The sequence below is a fragment of the Opisthocomus hoazin genome, chromosome 3, assembly GCF_030867145.1.
Source record: "Opisthocomus hoazin isolate bOpiHoa1 chromosome 3, bOpiHoa1.hap1, whole genome shotgun sequence".
In the NCBI taxonomy this organism is placed as follows: Eukaryota; Metazoa; Chordata; class Aves; order Opisthocomiformes; family Opisthocomidae; genus Opisthocomus; species Opisthocomus hoazin.
In genome coordinates this window covers 84,615,582-84,642,224 of record NC_134416.1, presented here as the reverse complement: position 1 = coordinate 84,642,224, position 26,643 = coordinate 84,615,582, and the positions used below count along the sequence as shown (strand labels likewise).

Sequence of the window (26,643 nt, the reverse complement as noted above, 5' to 3'; positions counted from 1 at the left end):
GGAGTTTTGTATGACTAATGACTGCAAGGCTTGAGGTGAAAATTTCAAAAGTGACTCATTGACTGGGGAATGTACCATTAAAATAATGGCAATATTCTGTCTCCACAGTACCTAGATTCCGTTGGGTTTTACCAAGTAAGTTTGCATCTATGTGAAGACATGCTAATGGTCACGTGTTCAACCTACCCCTGAGCTGGGTTAAGTATGAACCACACAGCACGTTACTAGCTCCAGTAGTCAAGAGGTCTTCAGACTGGAATCAGAGGGTGCTTGGCAGGACTATTTAGAGCACGGACTATACAAATACAGGACCACGCCTGTCACATGGATGTGTCTTTAGATACCCGAGTCCCTAGAGGCCAGATTTGCAAGTGAGTTTAAAAAGAAGGGTTTGCAGTTTTCTAGTGATGTCACCCTTGGTGGTCTGTGGAAAGAGAAACACCCAGTGCTGTGCAGTTGGAGAAGATGTTCACCCAGGCACAAATGGATGTGTGTGGCGAGGGGGCGTCAGCCTGTCCTGCATAAGAAAGTGAATCTGTGTATCAGATCCGAACCGATATGATCTGTTGTCATATCTTCTTCCCCTAATCATCAGCAGCAAATGCTTCAGAAGAAGTTTCAGGGAAGTCAATAATTTTCCCAAAGAGGAGTTTCTGTTAATGCTCCTTTCCCTGGTCCTCGGGTTTAATGACAGGCGTATGCATTGAAATATGAAGCTTTCTATCCCTTTACACATTTTATACAATCTAATGCACTCTTTAAATTTTATCTCAAGTAACAGTGAATGCTTTCACTTGAATAGCTAATATTGCCTTTCATCACTTTCAAATGTGTCTCTTTTTAATTCCACTGGATGAACTCTTGTTCTTAAATTATGAAAAAAGGTGACTAGAAATGCAGGATTTATCTTCTTTGTGCCATTTATTATTTTTTATAAAGCTCTATCATGTCTTTCCTTCATGCCGTCCCTAAACAGGTCTTATCTTTTCAGTTTCCCCAGATAGAAAGTTTTCTCTCTCAACCTCTAATCATTTGCACTGCCTGTCTGCAGGTGCTCTCTGCATCTGCTATACCTGTTTTGAAGTTGAGTTCCCAGAACCAAACAAAGTATTCAACATGTTGCAAATAAACAATCTGTGGGAATTACAGCATTTCTAGTCTGATTTCTTCTTTCCCACTAGCATTTTGTTCAACCCTGCTGTCTGCTGAGTTTTCCATAGTAATGCCAGGGTCTTTTTCTGAGCAGTTGCACTCAATTAAGATCCCAGTAGGTTGTGCGAACAACACAAAATACGCCACCCAGAGTTATGATTTCCTAGCATTAATCCCTTTGGCTACTGTGGTGTTTATTCAGCTACTTAGACTAGGCTCCTCTTCACTATCTCTGAGGCTCTTCTATAGTAAGCAAAAATAGATAATGGTATACGTGCTGTATTTTGCCACATCATTTTACCCCTTTCCAGATCAATAATATTTTTAACATGCCCTTTTAACACATGTGTTTCCTTGAGGTGCCATGTTGTCACAGGAGGCCTTGGGATACATCTACACTGCCCCGCACAGTGAGTACAAATACAGTCAAGCACATCTCTAATGGTATAGCACCCCAATTCAACTCATACATTACCTGTTTCTCAACAGGTTACTTCACTGCCTTGTTTTGAGCAGCTGTGGTATCTCAGCACTGCACAAGGTGGTGAAGGGCAGGCATGAGCCTCGCCCTGTTGAAAGTCAACCAGATAGTAGTAATACTTGCTTTCTGACAGTTTTGAATGCTCAACAGTACTTCTTTCCCACCATAAGTTTGGACTGGAGCCTTTATAAATCTCTGATAATGATTTTGTTAAATGATCAGCTGTGAGTCTGAATATATTTATACATACTTGATTTTCCTTATGCCAATAACTCTGCAATGTGGTAAAAAAAAGGTATAGAAATAGAAAGGCTGGGAATCCAAGCATGTACCCCAAATACCATGGATCTGGTAACTACAGTGCTCCCTCTAAAGCCCTCCTGCCCTCAACAACTTTTTCACCCCTAAAAAACACTTCCAGCCAGTGCCGCTGCTGCAGTGGCTCGAACCAGCCAGAGGCACCTGTGAGAAGCGTCTGGCAGATCTGGGGAGGGCCTGTGCCCGTTTGGCACTCAATTCGCCTTTGTACCACTGCAGCTTTGCCTCTGCAGGGCATCCAGAAATCTCAAGCAAAGGTTTAAAATACACATTTCTGCCCAAGAGAAAATAATTAAAAAAAAAGATACGTCTGAAGAAACACAATTGAAAGATAGCCCTAGGGAAAGCATATTTTCCTTTTACAAAGCTAGAACCTAGGAGTTCATCCCCTATTTTAGCATGTTCATGTTCTCTTGCTTCCTTCAATTATCATTTAAACTCATTTTCCAGATTCCAAAGTCTCTAATTTCCAAAAGGACTGCTAGCTTATAGACACAGAAAAAATGGTTTTGCACTGTCTCCTGACAGTATTATTACTACAATTGTTACATTATTTAAAATCTGTGTTACACTTATCTAAAAGGCCACAATTAAATTAGGCCCCAATGTGCTCACCATTACCCAGACTTGTAACTAATGGCATTTCAGGCCCTCAGGAAAAATATTTAATTCAAAGGTAAACTCTTCAGGGCAGAAATTATCTACATTTTTGTTCTGTGGGAAAACAGTGCCTGGTGCTATATCCTAATACTAATAGTAGCGATGATAATTAATATTAGTATTAAATATTGTTACTTCAGTTTTACTACAACTTACCCCCCTCTTCTGTTTTAATATGCTGTGCTAAGAATGTGTTTCATTCCTTCAGTTGAAGCATTCTTTATTTAATGTTTCAATGCTGTGATAAGGACACTTCCCACTGCTTACAGGGAACAAATAGTCCAATGGAATAAGTGTTTAGTGGGATGAATGGTGTTTGGAGCGAGGACAAATGGCAAAGCAGAGGGGACACCATCAAAATCTGTTCTCCTGCTCCAATGAATGTTAACACTTCTTCGATGTTCCATGATGAACTCCTTCAGTACACTGAGTTACTGGAAAAAATCCCCCATGCTGAGAAAAATGCACATGTCACTGCTGAGTCAGAAGCTGGCAATGGTCATATCAGCACATATTTTTTCATATATTCTTTTTTTTTTGTCACCTTCCCCCAAAGAAGTATATGTTCCCTAAAAAATGTTGCCAGAAGGCATTCCAGTTACAGGTTTTAAAAGTATTGTCCTTAACACAAACTGGGAGAAACAGGGACAAAATATCAAAACACAAAGGCAAGATAGCTTAGTGTTAAAATATTACTAAATGCAATGCTGATTTAATACTAACTTGTTACTGCAATGAAAGAATTTATTGTCTTGTATGTGCCATTCCCCTCACCATAACTATAGAAATACCATGACTGCAAACAGCCCAAGCATTAGCTTGGCACGTTTGCAGTTAGTGCCCTAGTTTGTAAATGTTATTTAAAAAGTTAGGATCAAATTGACATTAAGCTAGTTAAAAATAAAAGCATTTCAAGAATTTCAAACTGAGTTTAAAAAAAAAACGCTAAAACACTTTACAAGCACTAGAACAGTGAACTGGCTAAGGCTCCGTATACTATACTAAAGAAACCGGTGATAACCATTTCCAAAAATGGCTCACCCCTGTCAGCAAAATATCATCGTAACCTTGATAGGAAAAGCAATCTAGAAGGCACAGATATCTGCACCATACTAAGACACATCCCATTGTGCCTGCCTGCGAGTCTTTTGAGATATCACCCAATAGTCTCAAGTGCACCTTCGGGAAATGCTACTCTTTACCTTCAGCCTACAGAGGGAAACTTGTTTAGAAGTCTCTGTGTAAAACTCCATTGAAGATTAAAAGGCCCAGGAGCACACGAAGTAATATCACTACTCAGGTGTTTTATGTCAGTGAAGACCAGATAGTAAGTCCTTCCTATCATTTTTCTAGCCCTTCCTGCACTTTCACCTGGAAGAAAGCACTACGAAATTCTTCTGTAAGAAAAATGAACAGGCATCATAGCAACAGTATTGTGTTTCATGCTGTCAAAACAATGACCATTTCTTTTAGCAACACTCGTGTTGCTACAGTCTCTGTTTTCTAAATAGATCTTAAGTTAAAAAACATCCTTACTATTCCAAAAGGTTTTAGAACATTAATTGCTTTCCAGCTTTCAGGTTTGTTAAAGAATTATATTTATTATGAATATTGATTAAAAGAATGAAAGCATTCTTTTATATACAGGAAAAATGAGCAGAATTTCTGTTATAAGAGCCACCATGTGGCAGATCTTTCACTTCTCTAATGTCACTCTTTCCACCTCAGAGCAAGTGAATTCGCTGCAAGGTAAAACAAAAACATTAATTCAGCTCTGCTATGCTTTGACTGGATTTATCTTTTTTTAACTCTAGAATTAGTATTTAGCATGCAAATTAGATAGATAAATAGGTGGTGACCCACCACCTTTCATATCCAGCCTTCTGTCTCTCTCATTTGTGCTGTCACTGTCATTTGGCTGTGTTACAGTCTGCCAGCAGTTCTGCTGTAAGCCGCGTTGCTTTGTGAAGAGCTCCTGTGGGGGGTCTTTCTTGTCTTTGGCAAACTCTTCCTGAAGAGTATTTTCTGCAGTGTGCCAGCAGATCTTGGCACAGATTTGTCAGCTCACAGTGACTTGCAGCACTGATACTTAATAGTCATCCCCTGTAGCCTAGCAGTGTCAGTAGCTGAGATGGATAATGCAGCCTCTGAATTGCGCCTTGCGTGTTGGGTTTCTTGTGTTTGGCAAACTTGGAAAGCCAATTTAATCAATATAAACCAGGGAAATAGAAAAGGAGACATCCATCTTGCATTTCAAAGGATGTTTTATCAACTACTATTACTGAGAGAGAGAAGAAGAATGTTGCAGGGAGATAAATTAGAAAATAATAGATCGAACAAACTGATTCCACCTCATCAGTGGAAGAAGAAAGGAAGGACTGCCTCAGTTTTTGTCAATCGTGCCTAGCAGGGAGAAAGAAAGGACAAGAAGATGGGCATCCATGACAGGCTGTAGTCTGTGGTTGTTGGAAAACACGCCATCCCCCAGTCTCCGAATAACACAAGGGAGATCCTGAAACTCATAAGTGTCTGGACGCAATTTTACTTCCTGCCTACCTGGCCGCTTTACCCTGATCCATTCTCAGCCTTTCCCTCCTCTTCCTTCCCATCATCCACGTTTCCCTTCCCATTTGCTGTCTGCACAGCACCCAGGACAACGGGCCCTACTCCTCCTCATCGCTCAGGGCCTGCTCCCTCAAATGAAATGCACCGCAGCGGACAAAAACCCCACCACGACCTTCGATCTCACTTCAGCAGCCACAAACTGCTGTCCAGAGGGGTCCTGGCAGCAAGTTCACAGAATCATAGAAACATAGAATGGTTTGGTTTGAAGGGAGCTTAAAGATCATCTGGTTCCAACCCCCCTGCCATGAGCAGGGACACCTTCCACTAGACCAGGTTGCTCAGAGCTCCATCCAGCCTGGCCTTGCACACCTCCAGGGAGGCGGCAATCGCAGCTTCTCTGGGCTACCTGTTCCAGTGCCTCATGGTAAAGAATTTATTCCTTATATCTAATCTAAACCTACCTTCTTTCAGCTTGAAGCCACTACCCCTTGTCCTATCATAACAGGTCCCGCCAAAAGGTTTGTCCCCGTCTTTCTTATAAACCCCCTTCAGGTAACTGGAAGGCTGCTCTAAGGTGTCCCCGCAGCCTTCTCTTCTCCAGGCTGAACAGCCCCAACTCTCTCAGCCTTTACCCATAGGAAATGTGTTCCCCTGATCATTTGTGTGGCCCTCCTCTGGACCTGCTCCAACAGGCCCATGTCCTGCTTGTGCTGAGGGCTCCGGAGCTAGACACAGGACTCCAGGTGGGATCTCACCAGAGCAGAGTAGAAGGGCAGAATCACCTCCCTCGGCCTGCTGGCCACGCTGCTTTTGATGCAGTCCAGGATATGGTTGGCCTTCTGGGCTGCGAGCGCACATTGGTGGCTCATGTCCAGCTTCTCATCCACCAGGACCCCCAAGTCCTTCTTGGCAGGGCTGCTCTCAGTCCCCTCATCCCCCAGCCTGTGTTCATGGCGGGGGTTTGCCCCGACCCCAGTGCAGGACCTTTCGTTCCCACACGAAAGCAGTCCCTCACGAGAGGACACTGAGCTAAATCACTATTACAAAATGAAATGCTGTTGCTTGGAAAGTTTGGTCTTGCTTTTGTGGGTTTTTTTTGTGGTGATGCTCCGGAATCGAACAGGCTGCACAGGCGGGGGGCAGAGGCAGGAGCCCAGGTCGACCCCGGCCGTTTTGAGGTGCAGGTGCTCCCCGGGCCCCTGCTGCCCTGGGGTCCGCTCTCGGAGTGGGCGAGCGGGGCGGCGAGCGTGCGTGTATGCCCGTGTGTGTGGGTTTTTTTGGGGGGAAGTCTCCCTGAGGAGACAGCGGCGGGGCTGGGGGTGCCCTGAGCGGACGATCCCCACCCTGGCCCGGGGAAGCCGGCTGAGGAGAGGGCGGCGAGCCGCCATCCCACCCCTCGGGCCGGGCGGGGCGGTGCCGGGGGCCAGCGGCGGGCGGAGGAGGAGGGAGAGGCCGGGGTACTCCTGAATGAACGGCTGCCTCCTCACCCCACACCTCCGCCCGGCGCCCGCCCGCCTCCCTCCAGCCACTCGCCGGTGCCGCTGCGAGGCGCAGCCAGTTTCTATAGCGACGGCGCTGATCCGCGGCTCTTCCGAGTAGTAACAAAGCCGGCTGCCCGCTGCCGCGCCAGGGGCTGAGGGGGACGGGGCTCCCCCTCCCGCAGGCACCTCGCCCCGGACAGGTACGGAGCGAGGGGCTCCCCGGCGGCCCCCAGCCGGGCGGCGGGGCTCGGGGACCTGCCGCCGGGCGGCGACTGCGGGAGAGGCTCCCCCGCGGCGGGCGTTGCCTGAGGCGCGGCGGCGGGGCGGCGGGCGGCTGAGGGGGGGAGCGAGGGAGACGCGTCCGTCCCTCCGCCCGCGTCTGTGGCGACTGACGGACGGCGGGGAAGGGTGCCGCGGGTGCGACCCCGGCCGCCCCTTCCCGACCTCGCCTCGGCAGGGCCGGGGGCGGCGGGGCGGCTCGGCTGCCCGGTGAGCGCCGGTCGCCGGGGTGGGCCCGGCGGGTCCGCTCGCCCTCACCCTGCGGGCGGCGGCGTGAGGGGAGCGGGGAGGGCGGGCTCCGCGCCCCGGAGCTGCGAGCCGTGCGCCTGGCTTCCCCGCCTCAGGATTGCCCTCGGTAATCGTAATCTTACTGCTGTTATTGTTGTAAAAATATGCTTTGGCCCCCTGGAAATTTGGGGGTTACAAAGTTTAATGTGTTCAGCTTTATAAAGTAGTGTTGAATGGGATGAAATGTGCTCCTTAGTTAAAAAAAAAATTCTGAAGGATTGGTATTGAAGAGTAATCACACTGCTTGTTTTTTGGAGTGAGCGTACTGAAAGGTTTAGCGTGAAATGAGCCGGTAGCTTTCGGAGTCAGCCTAGCTGGTTAGAAGACGGAGCTGAGGTAAGATGGTAAAGATGATGAAACATAACAGGTCTGCTTCTCTCGGGCACGCAAGGTGAGTCAAGAATGAGCCACCCTTATCTCTTGAGACACTGATGTCAGAGGGTCGATGGGAAGGTCGATAGCAGGACGGCTGCTGCCGGAGCAGTGTTTGCAGGGGCCGTGGGAATAACATCTGAGTCGTGGCGGCTGTATGAATAACCACGCGTTTCAGCAGAAGTTTAAAATTCAGAGCAACTTCCCAGCAATAACAGAAGGGCCGACCTTGCGTGATGAGGTCCTGAGGAGCAGCTGTTACGGTTCATTGCTGAGTGATTTAGGAAATAAACTAGTTGATGGGCCAAGGCAAAATTGTACTGTGACATGTACGCAGCCAGCAGGATGCTCTGGATGGGAATCTTCTTGGATGTGAACAAGAAAAAAAGGGGAAATAGTGTGTGAGATGAGGAGAATGTGGCTATTGTAGTTACTGAGCGGGTGGACAAGAACTGAAATTCTAAGCAATATGTAATCTAAATATCAGATTATTTGAGATTTAAAACACTATACGTAAGGTAATATCAGGGTCTCAGAACCCAAAGGTTAAGTATTGACTGGAAGAAGTTTGAGAGGTATGTAAAAATAGTGACTGTTAAATGAAAAATGAAGCTACCAATACCATTTAAGTAAACGATGTGAAAATATAGGTTGGGAAGAGAAGATACAACTCTCTTCAGCAATTGTGAATACAGGTAGCATATAAAATGGAGACAGGCTTCTCTTGCAAGAGATGTATAACTGAAATGAAGTTTTAAATGAGGGTTAATCAAGGTGAAACATTTTTCAATATAAAATTGAAATGAGAAATAGCAATAGATACAGTGGGATTTAGATCTAGTTTGTTAAAAACAACAACAAAAAAAGACTACAAGTGGAATTTCTTACTTGTGTTGATTGCAGTGTTTTGCCCAGTGTTTATGAGTGTTTGTCCTTCACTTCTTTCAGAAGTGTCACAACAGTTGTTTTGTTGAAAAAGTTGTAACCTTCTGAATGACCTCTGTTTTTCACACAACATTGAAAATCAAACTCTTGAGTTTATTAAATGTGTAAAAATGGAGACCTCAGATTAGTTTAGCATGATGGAAAATAGCATTTCAAGACTATACTCTGGGCCATCTGAAATTGAATGCACCTAGCAGGAAATAAAAGGTCAGCTGTGTATAATAAGGGCCTGAGGACTTCTGTTCCCTTAGCTGCATGGTAGGGAATGAGAAACATCAGATCTCAATAGGAGCTTGCCCTAAAAGCTAAAGGAATAGGCAAAATATTTATGGTTACGCTGCCATGTGACATTTCAGTCCTGAAATTGTTCCATGTGGAACAATTGCAAACTCCACTTGATGAAATTTATCAGAGGAAAAAACAATGTAGTAGTTGAGGCAGTACCAGGAAAGAACGCGATGGCTCGCTACAGATAGTATGTCCCATAATATAGCCAGACATGTATAATGGTCTAAACATTTGTAGCACTTGGATCTCAGTCTCTCAGACTGTCCTTTCACACCTTGTTGATGCTCCTCAGTCCAGACTACGTTTATGGGAAACCTATTCTCAAGTTGTCATGAGAGCATCCTTTAAAGCTGTGCACTCTGTACAGTGATATAAGGCCACTGCAGGAGTCTGCTCGCCAGTATTCCTCTTGCTTTAATCAGTCTGACTTTAACATGTTTGTCTACATCCTAGGTTTGATGACTCGCTGTTAAATGTTTTTCCGGAGACGTAAGTGTGCTTGCTGTAGCCAGCAGCTATTTCAGGTATACAGGGACACTTAACACCTGCTGTCTGGAGGTTGTGATTTCAGTCCTTCCAGCAAGGTTGCTAAGGAGTAGTAGGGATCCTCAGAGAGCAAAGCTCGGGAAATTCTCCTGTGACCTTTGCACGCATTGTGTGCTGAAGCACTTTCTATCCAATATAAACTACTGTTCTGGCAGGACTGTAATGGGCAGATGCATACCTTAGAGCAGTGTAACATGATAATTATGATTTTCTAGTATAAAGAAAACATTTGATAGTGTGAGAGTGGGGTAGTAAGCTGCAAAGAGCTCAGGCCTCCTGAAAACATACTTAGATTTCAAATTAATTTGCAAAGACGCATAAAGAAGTACAAGATGTGCAGCTTTTAACCTACTACAGCTCTACAGTTTTTTTAAACCTCAGTCCTCTGTGGTTTCATTCAGCTTGGCTTTCCTGCTGAGATGATGCAGCACAGCAGTTCTGGCACAATAAATGCCATAATTAAGCATACCTTTCCTTTTCCCATTTTATCTTTTTCACTATAGACAGATGAATCCAATTTTTCAGATCTGAAGGTGACTTACAGCTAAGTTATTGTGAAATGAGTGGATGTTCATGTGAGGGCTTAACTTTGGTAAATTTCCAAATGGATAGAAGTCTTTATTAACTCAGTAGACAGAAGTCTTTATTAACTCTCCAGACAAGATCTACACAAATACTCAGTTTAAATTACACAGCAGCAATTTAAGTTTAGTCCAGGTCATGTGAAAAACAGAGATGCTCCAGCATCTCCAAAGTGTTGAGCAGAGAGTTGAAATTCATTAAGGGTTTGCCTGATGTCTCTTGCCATTTCCAGGAAATTTAGCTGAAGTGTATCAAAGTTGTGGTTCTCTGAAAGACTCAGGTTTGCAAGTGTTTTGTAGATTTGTATTGCATTTTGAAAGTAGCATCTATAAAGATTACTACCACTGGTGCTGCAATGTTCAGAAATTGGAGGAGGGATGGGGATGGACTGTCTTATCTCTCGGCTTTCCTGCCTCAGTTGGGAATTGCCCAAGTTATTAGGAGAAATGTCAACCTGGTAGAAAGAAAGAGGTGCGACAAGTGGGACTTGAGAATAGCTGTAGGGAAACCTGAAAAAAACCCTAAAGGTGTATGGGACTGCAGTGAGGAACAAGGTGGGGTTTGATGTGCAGCCCGTGATGCAGACGTAGCCCTGGAGTCGAAGGGCACAGTGGGACAGAGTTACCTGGAACTGGTATGAGGGGTCAGCATGAGGTGGGACTGGGGCTAGGACAGTCTGGTGGAGACCTGTCCAGGAAAATCTGTAGGTATGAGACTGTATGCTTCAGTTCTTCCCAGTAGATGGCCCAGTTAGGGGCTGAAGGCTTCTTTTAGGCATCCTTGTATAAGACTTCAGGGCTTCATCAGCAATATCTGTGGCAAAAGGTGTTGGTTAGGAAACCCAAACCTTTCCATAATAGTTTCAGGGCAGGTGGTGTTCCAGGCAGGGGAACTCATCTTGGCAGATGGTTCATGGCAAAGAAAGAAAACTCCCTTTTCAGGTAATAGATGGATAGCCAGTCTGTAAATCTCAGGCAGGAGATACGCTTCTGTGAACAGAAAGGAAACATTCCCCCCTTAGTGACTCACAAGCAGTGACCTGATCGGAGTCTACTTGAAAAGGCATCTGACCTTGAAGCTTGTACTGTGGAATAGCTTGATGTGAAAGTATGGCTTGACCCCTGAGGAGCTACTCTGCAGGTGTTTACCAAGAACCTGCAGAAGTCATTTGCCTGCTAATACATGATGGGGGTCCTGGAGTATCCCCACAGTAGTATTTTGTGGTGAAGACAAACCTACTTGAACCTCAAGGTGATAGTGGACTTTCACTCTTCAAACAATTCCTGCAAGTAACTCTCAAAAAAGCTTGAGAAGGCTTGTCAGTACTTCTACCGTTATTGAAAATATTTAGCTTATTTAACTAGAATTTTATAAACAGCTTAAGCAGAAATTTTGGGTAGTTGTCCAGGTGGAGCGTTGTGTAATTTGCACGTGTAATGAGGGCTTTTATCTTCCTATGTCCTTTTCGGTTCACTGAATTACACTCATATGCTGTTAAAGTGACAGCCAAATGAAAGTCGACGAAGAAACAGTGCTGTGTTTGGTGCTAGGTTTAAATGATGTACAATGAGTGAGTTGTGGGGCCACAAATTAAACAGTGAGGATAAAACAAAGCATTCACTAAATAACCACCAGCTATTCCACACGCTCAATGAAGCTTCCTGTGGAAGAAAATGATGTGTGATTGTATGAGTAAAACTGTATTGTAATACATATATTCAATAGAAGTCTGATGTTTTGTAGCACTCTAGTACTTGGCTTTGCTTTCAGTGTATTACAGGCATTTTACTGTGTCCACTAAATCAAAGAGCGCTTTTGTACCTAATGCTTTATTCCAGTAATCAAGTTGCCTGTCATTGTCCAATAAGCTAAACAGATTGAGCTCTTTAAAGCCTTCAACTGGAAGGAGTTTTATTCAGCTCCTGAATAATTTTTTTTGTGACTGATCTCACTGTTTCTATGAGAAACTGTCCAATGATTCAATATCCTTTATAGAATGTGAACGTCAGAACCGTGCAAAATATCTTAGTGTGACTCTCAACAAAGCATAAGTGGTAATGGTATTTAGAGGTAAAAACCAGCTGTGTTTCCCTCCTCACCCATCCCATGTTACTAAATCCATGTTGCTAAGATCTCACAACTGAGTGATGTCCCCTCTGTGACTTCTGCATTCTTTCAGATTATTTGTTTTCCATTAGATAGTTCACCATTCTCAAGGACTGGTTTGATAATTCCAAACTCTGTATCTGGTTGTATTCAGGTGCATTTTGTTTGAATGGGCCTGGTTTGCCAAATAATCCTGTCCTCTTAATTATTTACTGTTCTGCCAAATGTTTGTGGAATCCATACGATTTATCAGAAGTTATGTTGTATTTCCTGCAAGTCCGCTGGTGAAAACACTTATTAGCCTAGTCTTCAGCCCCTATTTTAAAATATGCCTATTTGATGATCCCTTCTGGCAGACATTAGTGGAAAAATGTCTGTGAATTTTTAGTCTACATGCCTTATTCACAGTGTGACTTAAGTATCCAGCTTATGTGAACAGTCATGCCTTTCTCTATAGGGATCTGATACAATAACAATGCATCTAGAAAGTACTGTTATGTCAAAGAGAAATGCTGTGTTCTTTTGTTAATTCCTCATTTTGTATCACTTGAGCAAAGTTGTTAGGTGGAAGCACTCTCTGGATTTTTCAATATTCTAATGTGTTTCTCCTTTCTGTTCCCTCTGTGGCAGACCTGAAGTTGTCTCTCCCTGTAGGTCTCTGGGAGAAGTCCTTGATGTTTGTGCTATTAAGTTCAAGGTCAACACATTGTAGAACACTTGTTAAGTAAATGGAAATTAAATATGATCTTACTAGTCAGATCTATCTAAAAAGACTGAAAGGGAGGGCGCTCTCTGACTGTATAGCTTATGGTATTCTTCACTGGCCATTGAGTGGTATTTTACGTTGAGAAGACAGGCATGGGTACCTGCTTGTTTAAAGATCAGCTAACAATGAAAATTTTAATTTCTGGCCCTCTCTGTCTTTTAAAAATTAGGAACAAGTATCTATCCAGTAAAATAAAAACTGCCCTCTTTGTACAGTAAGTTTCTCTTAGCCTGAAATATTAACACCTTTATCGTAAAATATCATGTCTCCCACAGGACAAAGAGAGAATAGAGAACATACCAATTGATGAATCATCTGTTTTTGTTATCAGTCATTCAGACACTTTGGTGATGGATGAATGAATAGATTGAGCCCAGAGCTGTGAGCCAGCTTGGCAGCTGGCAGGTAGGTCCCTGGAAGCTCACCAAAATGTTTTCTCGAGCATCACATGTTTTATTCTGCCAAATCATATCCTAGAATATAAGGTATCTTCTAAAGACGATAGGATCACACTTAAGCATACATCTACTTTCAGGTCTTTTCCAGCCTTAATGATTCTATGTACATACTTGAACATGTGCTCAGGTAGGCATCAGAAGAAGGATGCTCTCTTGGATGGGAAAATAGAGAAACAGCTCTTAAAAGATTTAGAAAGAGCAAGGCAGACCTGAAAATTAATGATGTACAGGGGATGTAAAAATGAAGTAATAGTACTGTGTATCGATGGATCCCACAAAAATCCCAAATGAAGTAAGTTTCCAGTAAATCTTAGGTTATCTGTTTCTTAAGAATAAATGAAATTCTCTTACATGACTTCTTTGCCCATCTATGCCATCTAACAGACAAGTTAAAGCATTTTATAACCTTGGAATGGAGAAACATTGAGTACAATGTCGCCTCCCTACCTTCCCCTGGTATATCTCCCAAGATAGCTTGTCCCACAGTAGTGTGCTGTGCTTATGATGGATCTGGCAACATTTGAGTTATAAAGGTTCTTTTTATGAATTTACTGAATATGGCAAAAACATTTGCTTCTTGCTGAAGTGTGGTTTTTAGGGACTGAGGATAATTTTCAGTGTGTTCATCAGTGTAAATTTAAGGCTTCAGTAACATACGTTGGCATAGTCTTATTAAAATACGAATTCTCACCGACTTTGGGACAGGGAGGAGGGAGGCATGTCACAATAGCATGTAGAAATAAACTCTCTGGGGTTCTTCTTTTTAATGTAGTTTTATTATTCAGATATGGCTGTGAATAAGTTGAACAGCTTTCTGAAGTTTGTTCCCTGTTAAAAATTAAGTAATGTGCCTGTTTTTCTGTTTCAGTAAAATTATTCATAAAAAGAAATGTCAGTAGTGCCAGTTGTGAAATTTGTTTTCAGTTTTAATACGATGCTTGACTCACTGTTTGTCATGTGTATAGATAGCTCATATATTATGTGTGTATTTGAAATTCTGTAGGTCTCTTGAAAGCATAATAGCTTTTCTGTAGTTCTAGTCCACACACACACACGTGTGCGCACACACATTTAAATATGCTACCCTCTCAAGAAAGCTGTAATATTTTAAATTTTGCAAATATAGACACTTATTTAAATTATGCAAATATGTATTTGCCAGATAGACCAGGGGTGTAACTTGACATCACAGATACGTGTGTGGAAATTGCCTATGTATAGTGCTGCAAATTACTGTACGAACAAATTCATCCCTGTCACCTCTTATTTGCCTGTTGCTCAAGGAAGAGATACAATTTCACACAGTATGATCAGTAAAGAGCAGCTGTGGACATAATTCTATGCAGGTGTCCAAAAAAGAAGTATCTATCCACTAACTGTGAAATAGTGACTTGTAACAAACAATCTTGCTGCATATTTGATGCCTCTTCCTTTTTACTGCTTCACTCTGCACCTCTTTTGGTAGCAGTGTGGTGTCTTTATACTTAGTTTTGTCATATCCTTTTTGCATTTATGATCTTGTCAGTGTAAGCACAGAAAAGCCAACCTCATTGGAACACATATTTTTTTAAGAGGTGTTTCAAAGAATTATCTTAGGTGTTTAATTTTGCTGCTCACACACTATCGATGTTAACCAAAGCATTGATAAAGAGCAAAAAGAAGCACACAATAATGCTATGACAAATAATAACTCCTAGGAAACAAACAAAAAAGTATATATATACAGTGATCAGTGCATGATCATCTGTATTGAAAAGTAAGGTCAACATCATCCCATTACTTCTGGCCCAGGGCTCTTTTCATCATGTCTGAAGAGTTGCATCTGTCTTGGGACATTTGAAGAATTGGCGGGGGGGGCGGCTTCAATCAGCATTTGCTTTGATGTTTGTATATGCATAAAATTAAAATTCAAGTGTGTGTGCTTTATAGTAATTCACACAACTGATGGATTAGAAATGCACATAGCTGATGAATTAGATTCACTATTTGTTATTAAAATGTTAGCAATATTTTTGATGGTCAAGACGCAGTGCAGCCTTTGCTGTGCAGAATTTAGGGTCTAAACAGGCAGAAGTGCAGCAGGCAGGGTATGTCAGAAAATTCCAGAGAAGGAGATTAATATTATTTGGCATTGCTTTTCAGTTCAGATTGATTGGAATGGTTTGCTGGGTTTTGTGGGTGTTTTTGTTTGGTTTGGGGTTTTTTTTTTGCAGTAGGTAAGATGGAAGATGTGGGTCTTTGGGGAAAAAATATGAATTGGGAGTGGGATTTCTGGACTGGCATGTGGATGTGAATGAATTTCAATCCTGGCGGTATGCCTGTTAAAATACTTAACTACACTGGCAGTACGCGCTGCAATCTTTACATCAAATTTTCTAGAGAATACAATGAAGAGTGTGGAGCGCTCAGACAATAGGCAAAGTCTGAAAGACTTGTAGGAAAAAAGATTCAAACTGAATCCGTATTTGCAAGATCATGTTGTTCTGAGAGAAGAAACAAATCTTGGGAAAGCAATTTCATCAGCATTCATAGCACTAAGCAGTGGCAGAAGCCTGCTCCAGAAATTACATCATTTGTCCACCATGACGTACTAGGCCACTCAGACTGGCACATAAATACTGAGCAGCTGTCCCACACAAATCCAGTTGCGTATCTCTAGCGAAAGAAAGACTCTAGTCAGAGATATGAATGGTTATTCACCCATCTGCAAAAAGAAATGCAGCGTGCCAGGCAGCAAACGGCGAGCATCGTACGTTCAGCGATGAGCAAAGTTATAATGGGGAAACCACAGGGAGCTGTGTTGATAGGAAATGGGCAAAGACTGGAGGGCTGTGCCGTGAAACCTGCTGCTTCCAGTGAGGATGCTGATGAAACTCCCTTCACAAGTACAGCTCCAGATGTCCATGCAACTTTTTTATCCCAATATTTTTCTTTCACGTAAGCAAAGAATGGTGCTGCTACTGCCACACCAAAGATGGTTCTTGGTCTGCTGGAGGTCTGAGAGGAGGGGAACTGAAGTGGTACAGCACTGCCCTGCCTCTCCGCAGTGCCAGTTGTCCTGGAAAGGCTGAGGTTAAGGCTTGGGACCATTGTGTCCCCGCAGCTGGTTTTTAGGCTCTGGGATGCGACAGGCAGATATGCACAGGTCACACCAGTTTTGGAGTTTTTCTTCATTACATTTGGAACAAAAAGGGGCCGTTATTAAGGACTAGAAGAGTATAGAGACATCTTTGATCCCCTGCCTAGACTGAGTGAATTAGCTAAATGGTGAATATCTCACATTGTGCAATCATTATTGTCCATCATTGTGACAGACCGGAAAGAGCAAACATAATAATTAATACAAGGCATTGTGATAATGGGATTGTGTCCCAGCTTTAAATTGTTTAAACTGAGCTTCTCTTTTGTTTAACTCCCTGCTAATTCTGTTAAATCTTTCTTTTCTACAGTCTTGAATCAGCATTTAGAGACATCTTGTGTCCTCTAGCTGAAGTGGGTTTAGAGGCGGGGGGGATGTCTATGTTTGTATGTGTGTGATAGTCTTTCAGCTATGACTGAATATTTTTCTTGAAATATCAGATAAAATTCACTAGCTAAATATTATTGTACACATATGCTACTTGTAGATGAAAACATTAATTTATCAATCTAATATTCAAAGAAGTATATTGAGCTACTTCTGCATTTTCAGAAATGTAGTGTTCTATTCCAGTTGAACAGTCACTAGCAACAGTATTCCACCTGATGTGGGTTTTTTTTATGAGGTGGTAGTAGTAGTGCTAATTTTCAGTGTGAAAATTGCAAGTTCAGCTTTTATCATGAAGTATCACATCTCTGTATTTCCACCAATATATATTAATGAATGTATTTAGAAGCATAAAAGCACAGTGTGTGAGGCAACACAATCACTCAAACCCCTTCTGGAAAATGCACTGTATATTAGACCTGCTTTTGAAAATCAGAGTAGTCAAAAAAGTAATATATTACAAAGAAAATAATCTGAAAATGTGGCCGTTCAAGTAAAAATATATACATATAAAATTTATATTTATTTCAGTGCAGTTCATGCATGATTCAAATAAAAGTAATCAACAGTCAGTCTAGTGTGTATGTTTCTTTTAATGTTTGCTCAGAGTGCTGTGAATGTGTAATGAATAGAAGCTCACATGTGAGGACAGGCATACGAACATTGCGTTAAGTGCCTTTGCTAAAACTGAGGACACTCCCTTAATGGCCAGCCATGTTAGAGGCAGAGAGGAGATTGCACCTTCAGGAATGAGTAGACCTTAAGCTATGACCCAGCTGGCAGTTCCATATAGGTAAGGGATAAAATGTCATCTGCCAAACAGACTCAGGGACAATTTAACAAATCTTACAGCAGTAGCCAACATTTCGAAGCAGGTATACTCTTAGTTAGAGATTATGGAAGCTGAGGGGGTGTTAAGCTAGCATTGTTTCACCAGAGCAGCACTGTGATCTGTACTGACCGCAGGAGGCAGATGTCAATGCTTGTTAAACCTCTCGTATACTCTACTCAACTTACTGTCTCTTGTGTGGCTGTGAAGTCCTTCCCCATCACATTGTGTTTGCTTTGTGTGTGGGGTAGCAGTGTGCATGGTATGAGAAGTTGCCTTGGATCTGCCCCCTAAATTGGTGAAAGAGCCAAGGAGGGTGTGAGCAAATTCTTCAGTGTGCGTCAGGCTTTGAAACCGGTTCCCAGAGGGGTTGTGGGCCCTCCGTTATCACTGGACACATTCATAACTAAAATGGACAAGGCCCTAAGTGAATATAACTTTAGACCTGTGTCTACTTCCGTTGAGAATTTCAGTGGGAACCCTGATTGATGTGAATGGGATTGTATGGGTGTGGAAGCACCAAAGTAGTAATGGGGGAAGGACTACAAGAATGGCTGTTGATGCTATCCAGATTAGGAGGTTGTCAGTATAACAGCACACATCTACATGCAGCTTCTCAGGACACCCGCTTAAGGAGACAGGTCAGTGAGTAAATGCTGATGACTCACAGAGGTGGGACAGGATGAAGAGACTGTTTGCTGTTGGTGGCTAAAGACAAGAGAAAGATACGTTCAGCAGCAGCGCATGGTTGCCAACCTAGAAAGAAACCAGGAGTTGCGATGAGGACTGGATAGCTGGCATCCCTTGTCCACCATGTCATTGCAAGGAATGTGTCTCCACTATGAATGCTGGACAGACATTTTGGTTACATACGCCTTGGTGCTTGTGAGTACATGAGTTGGAGTCGGATCAGCACCCTACCATGCTGTAAGATCTCACATTGGTACACAGTGTTGCAATATTGTTTTCTAGACTTCTCATGAAGTGAGGTTTGGACTGGATGACCTTCAAAGGTTCCTTCCAGTCTAAATTCTGTCACTTGAATGCAGGAACTAGTGGAGTATTTTGCGTGGTCTCTACTACACAGGATGCAAGATTAGTATAGTTTTATGGTCCTTTCTTAAATCTTACATTTTTGTCATCATTTGTTCCAACTACCCATGTCCTCACAGGTAAAGTTTTTTGTTTTCTTTTGCAAAAACCAATTTGAGTCACCCAGGTAGAAGGAAAACAAAAAAACCTGAAGTATTTTCAGAGCATAAAAGTTAGTTTCGTCTTTCCAAGAGGGGTTATTTTGACCATCTGTTAAATAATCTTGCACTTGAAAAAGATCCATTGAGTGGATCTGCTTGATCAGAAGGCTGTAAACCTCTGAACTTCAGGGAGCTGGGATTGAAATGTCATCTCAGTTGTTGACTGAGACAGGATCAGTCACGAACAATAAGGATTACGTATCCACTTAAAACAAAAAATACAGTGCCCAGACTGTACTCCCCAATTTGCAGACTTCATCTTATCACGTTCTTCACGGTGCTGAGCTGACTATACGAGGCTGGAGCCACAAATAATCTCTCTCATTCATCTCTACTGTAATGTTGCTTTGCATATACAATGAAGGCATGTTACTCAAAATCATGCATGTCTGTCAGCTCTACCGCAGACCAGGAGTTGTGCTTGTTGGTTTGATTGTGTCTGAGAAAATACAGTTTCTTTAAGAACATTAAAGGATCTGCTGTGAACCCTGTCATCTGCTCCTTGTCCAGCCTTTACCCTGAATAGAATTTCCTGTTAAAAGAATCAAGCCATTTGTCATGTTGGTGGTCTGACAACTCAGGGAGTAAATGTTGTGAATACATCTCTTCCCTGCATTGCTTTCCTCCCTCCCCAGTCTCTCCTGTTGTGTTGGTTTTGGGGTGGGTTTTTTTGGTTTGGGGTTGTTTTTCTAAATAGCTGCTAGCACTTGTGATTGCTCTTGATAGTGAAAGAATGTGGTTGTACAACAAAATAAAACAGTTTTCCTGAATTTTGCTTTGGCTGGTTCCCTAACATTTCACTGTAGTTGTTTTACTGGTATTTCCACTATCAAAATAAATTCCACGTTTTGTTCCTACATCATCTGCTGCTTGATCTTTCTGTTACTGTTTATCACATTAATTCTTACCAGCATGGTGGGCAACAGAAGCCATATCTCATTTCTCCGTTTCTTTTCATATTCAGATTAGTACCAAATTTTCCTATCGTCTGTTCTTGTATAATACACAAATTTTTCCTCACTTTCCACCTCTGCCTATGCCTTAATATTTACTTACTTTGTTTCCTGTAACTTGTAACATATAACCCATAACCTACTCTTTCTTAGTTGACTTGATTGCTTCCCCTCCCTTTATCTAAGCCCTTGTGTCTTTTTTTGGCCATCTTCCTAAACCGTGTAATTCTGTGTCTTTGAAATTCCCTAGAAATTCACCTTTTGTATCAACTCAAACTACAGTTTAGAGAATTCAAACCCTGTCCTCCTATGTGTGCTTTCTGCTGTGTTCCTTAGCATGTCAATTTAGAAGCCGTTTTTCCTAAATTTTCTTCACTTGCACTTACCTCCCTCTGTCCACTCTATACATAAAACTCTTTCGGACTCACTGTACCACCGCCCTCTCTTTTCCCTGATTCAAAACTCGCTTCTGTAAGGGTCCCAAGCATCTGAGACAGCAATCTTGTAAATTGTATTCTGTGCTCTGTTACACTCATGCAATATCCGTAACTCAATGGAATTGAGCTCAGTGGCTTTGAAAAGGCATAAGCAAGAGTAAGGTTTACTGTAGAGTGCTTAGAAAAGATAGTGGGCATTTACTTTGAAGGTCCTTTTTTGTTCTGTTTTAGTTGTAGTGCTTAATGGTGATGTTATTATGGTGTCACTGCAAGATATCATAGTATTTAAAGACAATTATAATGCAAAGTGCTTAGTTTCCTTTTCTGAGTAGGTAAGTTAAAATCTTACCACGTGAAATGGTTAGGGGTTGCTATTGATGGTGAGTGGGATCTAAAATTCTTTCAGCACCACTGGTGTAATAAGCCAGTGGTTCCACCTGGTATGTTCACAGTGAGACACATCTGAGGCTGTTAATGTCTCATTTGGACATGATACCAAGTCTGTGTGAGCGTATCAAATACTTCATTCACAGAATGTTCGATCACTGAGTGCTTCACACTTGATATCCTGCCAGTGGGGCTGCCACAATGTGTGTATTCATAAATACTGTCCTTGAGATCTTGTCTGCTCCTTTCTGCACAACCCAGTATATGAAAAGAAGTTTATCTTTTTGGGTGTGGAACAGTATCTTGCAGTTTTTATGAATTACTAGATGCCATCATAGTTCTTTACTGATGATGTTCCCTGGTTGGAGTTATTATTATGAAGCACAGTACTTTCCAAGATTTAATAATGTGACAATTATAAGAAATATTTTTTTTTTTAATAACAGAGACAAGGAGAAATTAATGTTTTTTTGTGTCACTCTCCTAGTCAATTCAGTCTGACTTTTGCCTTAGCAGGGATTACAGATTTAGGAATTTAGGAATGAGGCAGTGACAATGTTTAGAAACATCGGAAAGGATTTTATTTTATGAAACGTAAACCAAGAAAAGCATTCAGTATTCTTCTAGTGCTTAATTCTACCAGCTTTCTCCTGGTTACCCCAATAAATAGAAATTTTGCCTGAGAAAGGCCTGCCTGTATGTCCTAAGAAAATGTTTGCATCCAAGATTTGATTTCTCCTGTCATGTTGCAAGCTAATCTCAGTGAGAATACTTGATGAATGAATCCCTCACATTAAGTGTTTCTTCACACGTCTTTAGAACTACAGGCTACCATGAGGAAAACAACAGGAAGAAGACTTTTTTCCCAAACAAAGGGCTTTTTAAGACAAAAGCTGTTGTGATTTGTTCACATTATATTTGCAAGCGTTGCATCTCGTTTGGTTGAACCAGTCTTGATTTACACAAGAGGATCTAGTTTACAGTATCTTTGTCTAATGAATTATCAATATGCCCTATTGCCATTTTGCTAATCAAAAGGCTTTTAACCACTCTGGCCTAAAAGTAAAGAATGCTTTTACTGCTGTACTATGCTATAAATTGCATCACTGAAAATGCTGTACAGAGCTTTTTATTTGATGCAGTTCTGTGGGATCATTGAAAGCTAGAAGTTTGGGCATAGACAGTATGATATTCTATCACCTTTTGCTGTAGAAAAGGAAAGCTGCATTAATAAGACAAAATTGCCACTGGGACTGGGTGAAGTCCGGCAGAAATTTCGGTCTGAATCAGTCAGTCAGAAGAATTTCACCAAGGGTTGTTCTGGCAGTCCTTTCCCAGATACTCTTGTTCAATCCAGCAGGACTACACAGATAGCTCTCACTTACCTGAATACATGCACTGGATTTGGTGCAAGAAAGCAGCTTTGTCCTTAGAAATCGATCTTAGCAATGTATATGTAGAATTTTTTGATTAAAGCCATAAGTGTTGGCATATCCAACTAATCTGCGATCTACAAAGTTCTGTTTGAATTCCATGACTGGTCATTTGACTTGATCTGGTATGTAAAGCTGTGGTTGTTGCTGTGTGATGGGCTTTTTGCAGCAGTCATTTGGTCTGGTGAACCCACTTAGCATAAAATTCACTATCCGAGCAGCTGCTTCTCTCTTAGTCCACCTTTGTCTAATGATCCATCCATAAGCAGTGTTCTGTGAAGGCCTTTCAGAAACAGGAGTCTCTCGGGAAAAATGATGGAAGTTAAAATGTTTTCAAACCTTCTACTCTAAGCCTTTTTGCTTCAAACATGCAAGACATCAATGGGCATGACAAAACTTTAGAAGGCATCTGTGTAGAGGAACACAGCCAGACATGATGTGAATAGCAACATTTGCATGAAGTTTTGAGTAAGTGGAGATGAAAGTCTGCACTTTCTGTGGTTACTGATCCTCTAAGATGCCCAGTTCAAACTGAGACATGTCTAAGTTTGGAAACTGAGAATGAAAGGTAAAACTTTTACTGTCTTCTAGGATGTCTCCTATCACATTTCAAAATGCAGTCTCCTGTAACTTAACACCATACAGTGACTGGTTACAGAGAGGCAAGATATTTGCACAGATTGTAGACAAACCTCAGCGTATTAGCACAGGATGATGGAGTGGGTACATAAGTTTGGCTGAATCTCCTGCGAACCAAATTAACTTAGCTCATCTAGACTACATGTTGTTATACCTATGTTGCTTCCAGTACTGGATCTGAGTTGTGTCAACACTGCACAGCAGTCTAAAGTGTAGATGTACTCACTGTTGCAAAATATGTCCACCACAATTCATGGGAAATGCCCTTCAGGGTGCACCTTCTTAGGGTGCACTTTTTGAGAGAGCCATCCAGAAGCAGAGAAGGACAAATATGAGCTGAGTAGTCCTCAAGGAATACTGTAATCATTTGACTCTGGAGAAGAGACTAGTACTGGATTTTATTCAATTTCACAGAGAGCTCCTTCTGTCAAGAAGCCAAGCCCAAGGAAAAAGGTATATTTTAACTTGCTACAGATTATGTGGTCTGTGTTTGCAGAGATGTAAACAAGTCATTGATTCACAGTGGATGCTATGCTGCCTTTTGCACAGATTATTAGTGCAATACTTCTAACTTCATAAACTGTGAACTAACACTGTACTGGTGCTTCAAACATGGAACTTTCCATGGAAAACTAATAGCATAAATAAAAACTAAAGCTTCTCAGCTTCAAAATAGATACTATATTTCTATAGTCTTTTTTTTCTAGATCTTCAGTTCTTTGCAAATTGTATGCATTCAGCACACTGGAAATGAAGACATGGTGAAATATGTGTTATCCTCTAATGTTTAGTAAATAAGGTCATTTGCAAACTCATCTTTCTAGTATGCTTTTTTGGAAAAGAGACTTACATAATACAGCATTCAGAAGCTTCCTGTTCACTTGCTTAAGTAAAAGCAGAGCAGAGGAAATTCTTTATTTAAATATTTTAAAGAAAATTGTCATTTAAAGCATCTGGTATTTTAAGATGTTCTTGGTTGTGTTTCTGTTCTATCAAAAAATCTTTTCTTAGTTAGTAGAAGGCAAGAAATGTTTTTCATTTCCTTCTTTACTCCATAAGCCTCAGCCAAGCTGCTCATTTGTGATACTGTATAGAAAACCTGATATCCTTGGGAATACGCACTGAAAAGCTGCTGTTTTGATGTTGGGATTTATATTACATTAAGTGAAATTCAGAACTTGTTAGTGTTCTACTTTGTAGTTTTTCTTACCTTGTACTGTGTGTTGCAAAACACTTAAACTAAAATCTCCATTCAGTATTACCAGTTAAGAAAATACCAATACCTGGTCTCAGGTATTAATTTACAATAAACCAGGTAAAGAGGCAAGTGTAATGACTGTCTGTGGACTGTATTGCTTTTTAAACCTTTATAATTCCATTTGACGTTATTCTGTCTCTTTTGTGGTGGGTTTTTTTTTCCTTTCTTTCTAATTAGTTTAATATACAAGCTGTATTTCCGAATATGCCTTGATTACTTCCAAAATTTCTAAAGCAATGCTTTCCACTCCTGGATTTTGTATCTTAAATATGCTCAACTGGCACACTTCAAAAACTTTGATTTAGTTTCACCCTTCAACTGTTGTAGTTACAAATTACATCAAAATGCTGTAGCTCTGCTCAGAGCAAAGACAATTTCATACCGTCCATTGAGTTTGTGAGACTTGACCAGTATAGCTCTTTTGGATGATGGAAAATTTGGGAAGTCCAGGTTGTCCTTGCCCCAAAATAGAATTAGGCAACTCTTGCTGAAACACATTTTCCAACTGCTTTGCAGATTCATGTTGATTAAACTTGATTGGATTAGCTGCCATTGTGGCAGTATATTTCTATAAGAAACACATGTGAGGGAGATGCACTGAATTCTTAACTGGATTTTGATACATGCTATGGATAAATTGCCTGCTTGTTTCTGTTCCTCTTATCCAGTCCAAAGGGTGTCCCAGAAGTAGCGCTAGTCTCAGGGCAACCCCTGGTGACCATGGTACCTTCAGAAATACCCAGAGAATATCATATTTCAGCTAATCCTCAGAAGATTCCTGTGTACTTTATGACTGATGTAGGATGGGATGACATATGCATAGTAAGTAGAGACAATTTTTCTTTTGAACGCTGAGGAAAATTTGACCCAAAATCTGAGGTCTGGTGAGGGCTAGCTCTTCAAAGCAAACTCTCAAGGAGACATTGCGACTGCCAATGGAGAGGGTTTCTCTTGGGAAAGCAATCGTACGAAACTGGTTCCTTACAGATTGTAGTCTCTGTATTATTGCTGTATATAGAGTCTCAGCTCATGAGGATTCTGTCCTTCACTTGAAGTGCTCCGTCCAGTAGTGCTAAAACTCTTCCACTGACAGTTCACAATGGGTAAAAAACCCTCACATTTCACTGCTAAATAACATGTTAAAAGCAGAGCAATTCATATCAATCTCCCTGAAGTTTAAGTCCTTTATAAGTATAAATTTGCATTAAGCAAATCTCACCAGCAGAACACTCCAGCGTTTCTGAGACTAGTGGTCTAGCACTTTGTGGATCTCTGACAGTCCCAGATCATTCATGGTAGTTACAAAGATACCTCCAGACTAGCACTAAAGCTGCTGTTGTTTAAGAGGATTCCTGTATTCCTTAATCGCATAAAATAAAACCTGTGCATATTATTTGACACAATTTAACTCCTTTAGTCTATTTTCAAAATAGATGCAATTTTATTTCACATACCTGCGTCTAGAGTGATGGGTTGCATGCAGTAACTGTTCTTTGTAGTTTTGCAGCTGATTTGCATGCAGCAGCCACGCGACTGTGAAGCCCTGCTAGACAGAGGTGGAGTTACTGTGATGCTGCTTCATTAGCAGCAGAAGCACTCAAATCAAAAAAAAAAAAAGATTAACACCTAACAAATAATTTTCTTCTGTATTTTCTTAAGACCGTAGAAGTCATAGATTGTAATTTGCTTATTGTTAGTATAAAAACCTAACAAGACATTTTTCTTTCTTATTGTTTAAGGGAACTTTCATTGCCAAAGAAAAATACTTCTGAAAGTTAGCTGAAAATAAGGCTGTTTGGTGCAGGGTAATAATAAGTCCTTGAAAAAAAAATGCAGTTAAAATAAAATTTGGTACACTTCCAAAATTATTTCCCTTGTGTATAAATCAGCCCAAATGGACTTTTTCCTGCAAATATTTTGTAAGATAGCAATACATGTTACCACCAAAGCTAATGTCTCCCCATTGACACTTGCCTGTTGGTCTCATTCGGTTCCCATGAATGCAGTTGAAGACATCCAACTTAGCTTGTTTCTTGTTAGCAAGATCTGCTAATGTTATATTTTTCATAACATCTGGGAGGTTTTGTGTCTTTACTCTTTCAAAAATAACTTGGTAAGATTTTTAAACTATTTTTTTCTTAGTTACATCCTTGCAATTCTATTCATATATAGCAATGTCAAGTGAGGAGGGAATATATGCCAACTGTTGCTATATTGGCAACATAAAAATTATTTTGATCCCAGCAGTAACTATTTTTAGATGTGTGCTTTAAGTTACTTCAGTCAGATACTAAAATTGCAGTTCAGCATATCCAGGTTAAAGTATTGTTTCCTCAGAACCCTCCCATTTCTTTTCAAGCTATTGGGACTACTGGCAACGTCAGCCAGTTTAGATTTGGGTTGCCAGCTTTTAAAAAAGGATATGCTGGTGGAAGACCAGGTCTGGAAAAGTTGTTTATCTGTATTGGATTTGGATTATTCTGACATGTGGTTTTTGAACATTCTGTGACTGAAGTAACTACAGTTGTTTTTTACTATTTTCCTGTCTGCACGGGATAACATGCAAATTCTGAGCAGCAGTTCAAGCAGAAAACCTTGTTACCAAATATATGTAAACAATACAAAAACTTCAGTATCAGTA

At 41.2% G+C, this 26,643-nt stretch overlaps 1 protein-coding gene across 2 annotated transcripts in view; it reads left to right on the top strand.

Annotated features, from left to right (window-relative positions):
* The first annotated feature begins 6,688 nt into the window (after positions 1-6,688).
* Positions 6,689-26,643, top strand: part of RNF182 (ring finger protein 182) — a 37,530-nt gene continuing 17,575 nt past the window's right edge. For both annotated transcript variants that reach the window (XM_075416850.1, XM_075416849.1), the window contains exon 1: positions 6,689-6,857. The gene's annotated coding sequence lies outside the window, so the exon portion shown is untranslated. The remainder of the gene's footprint in view (positions 6,858-26,643) is intronic.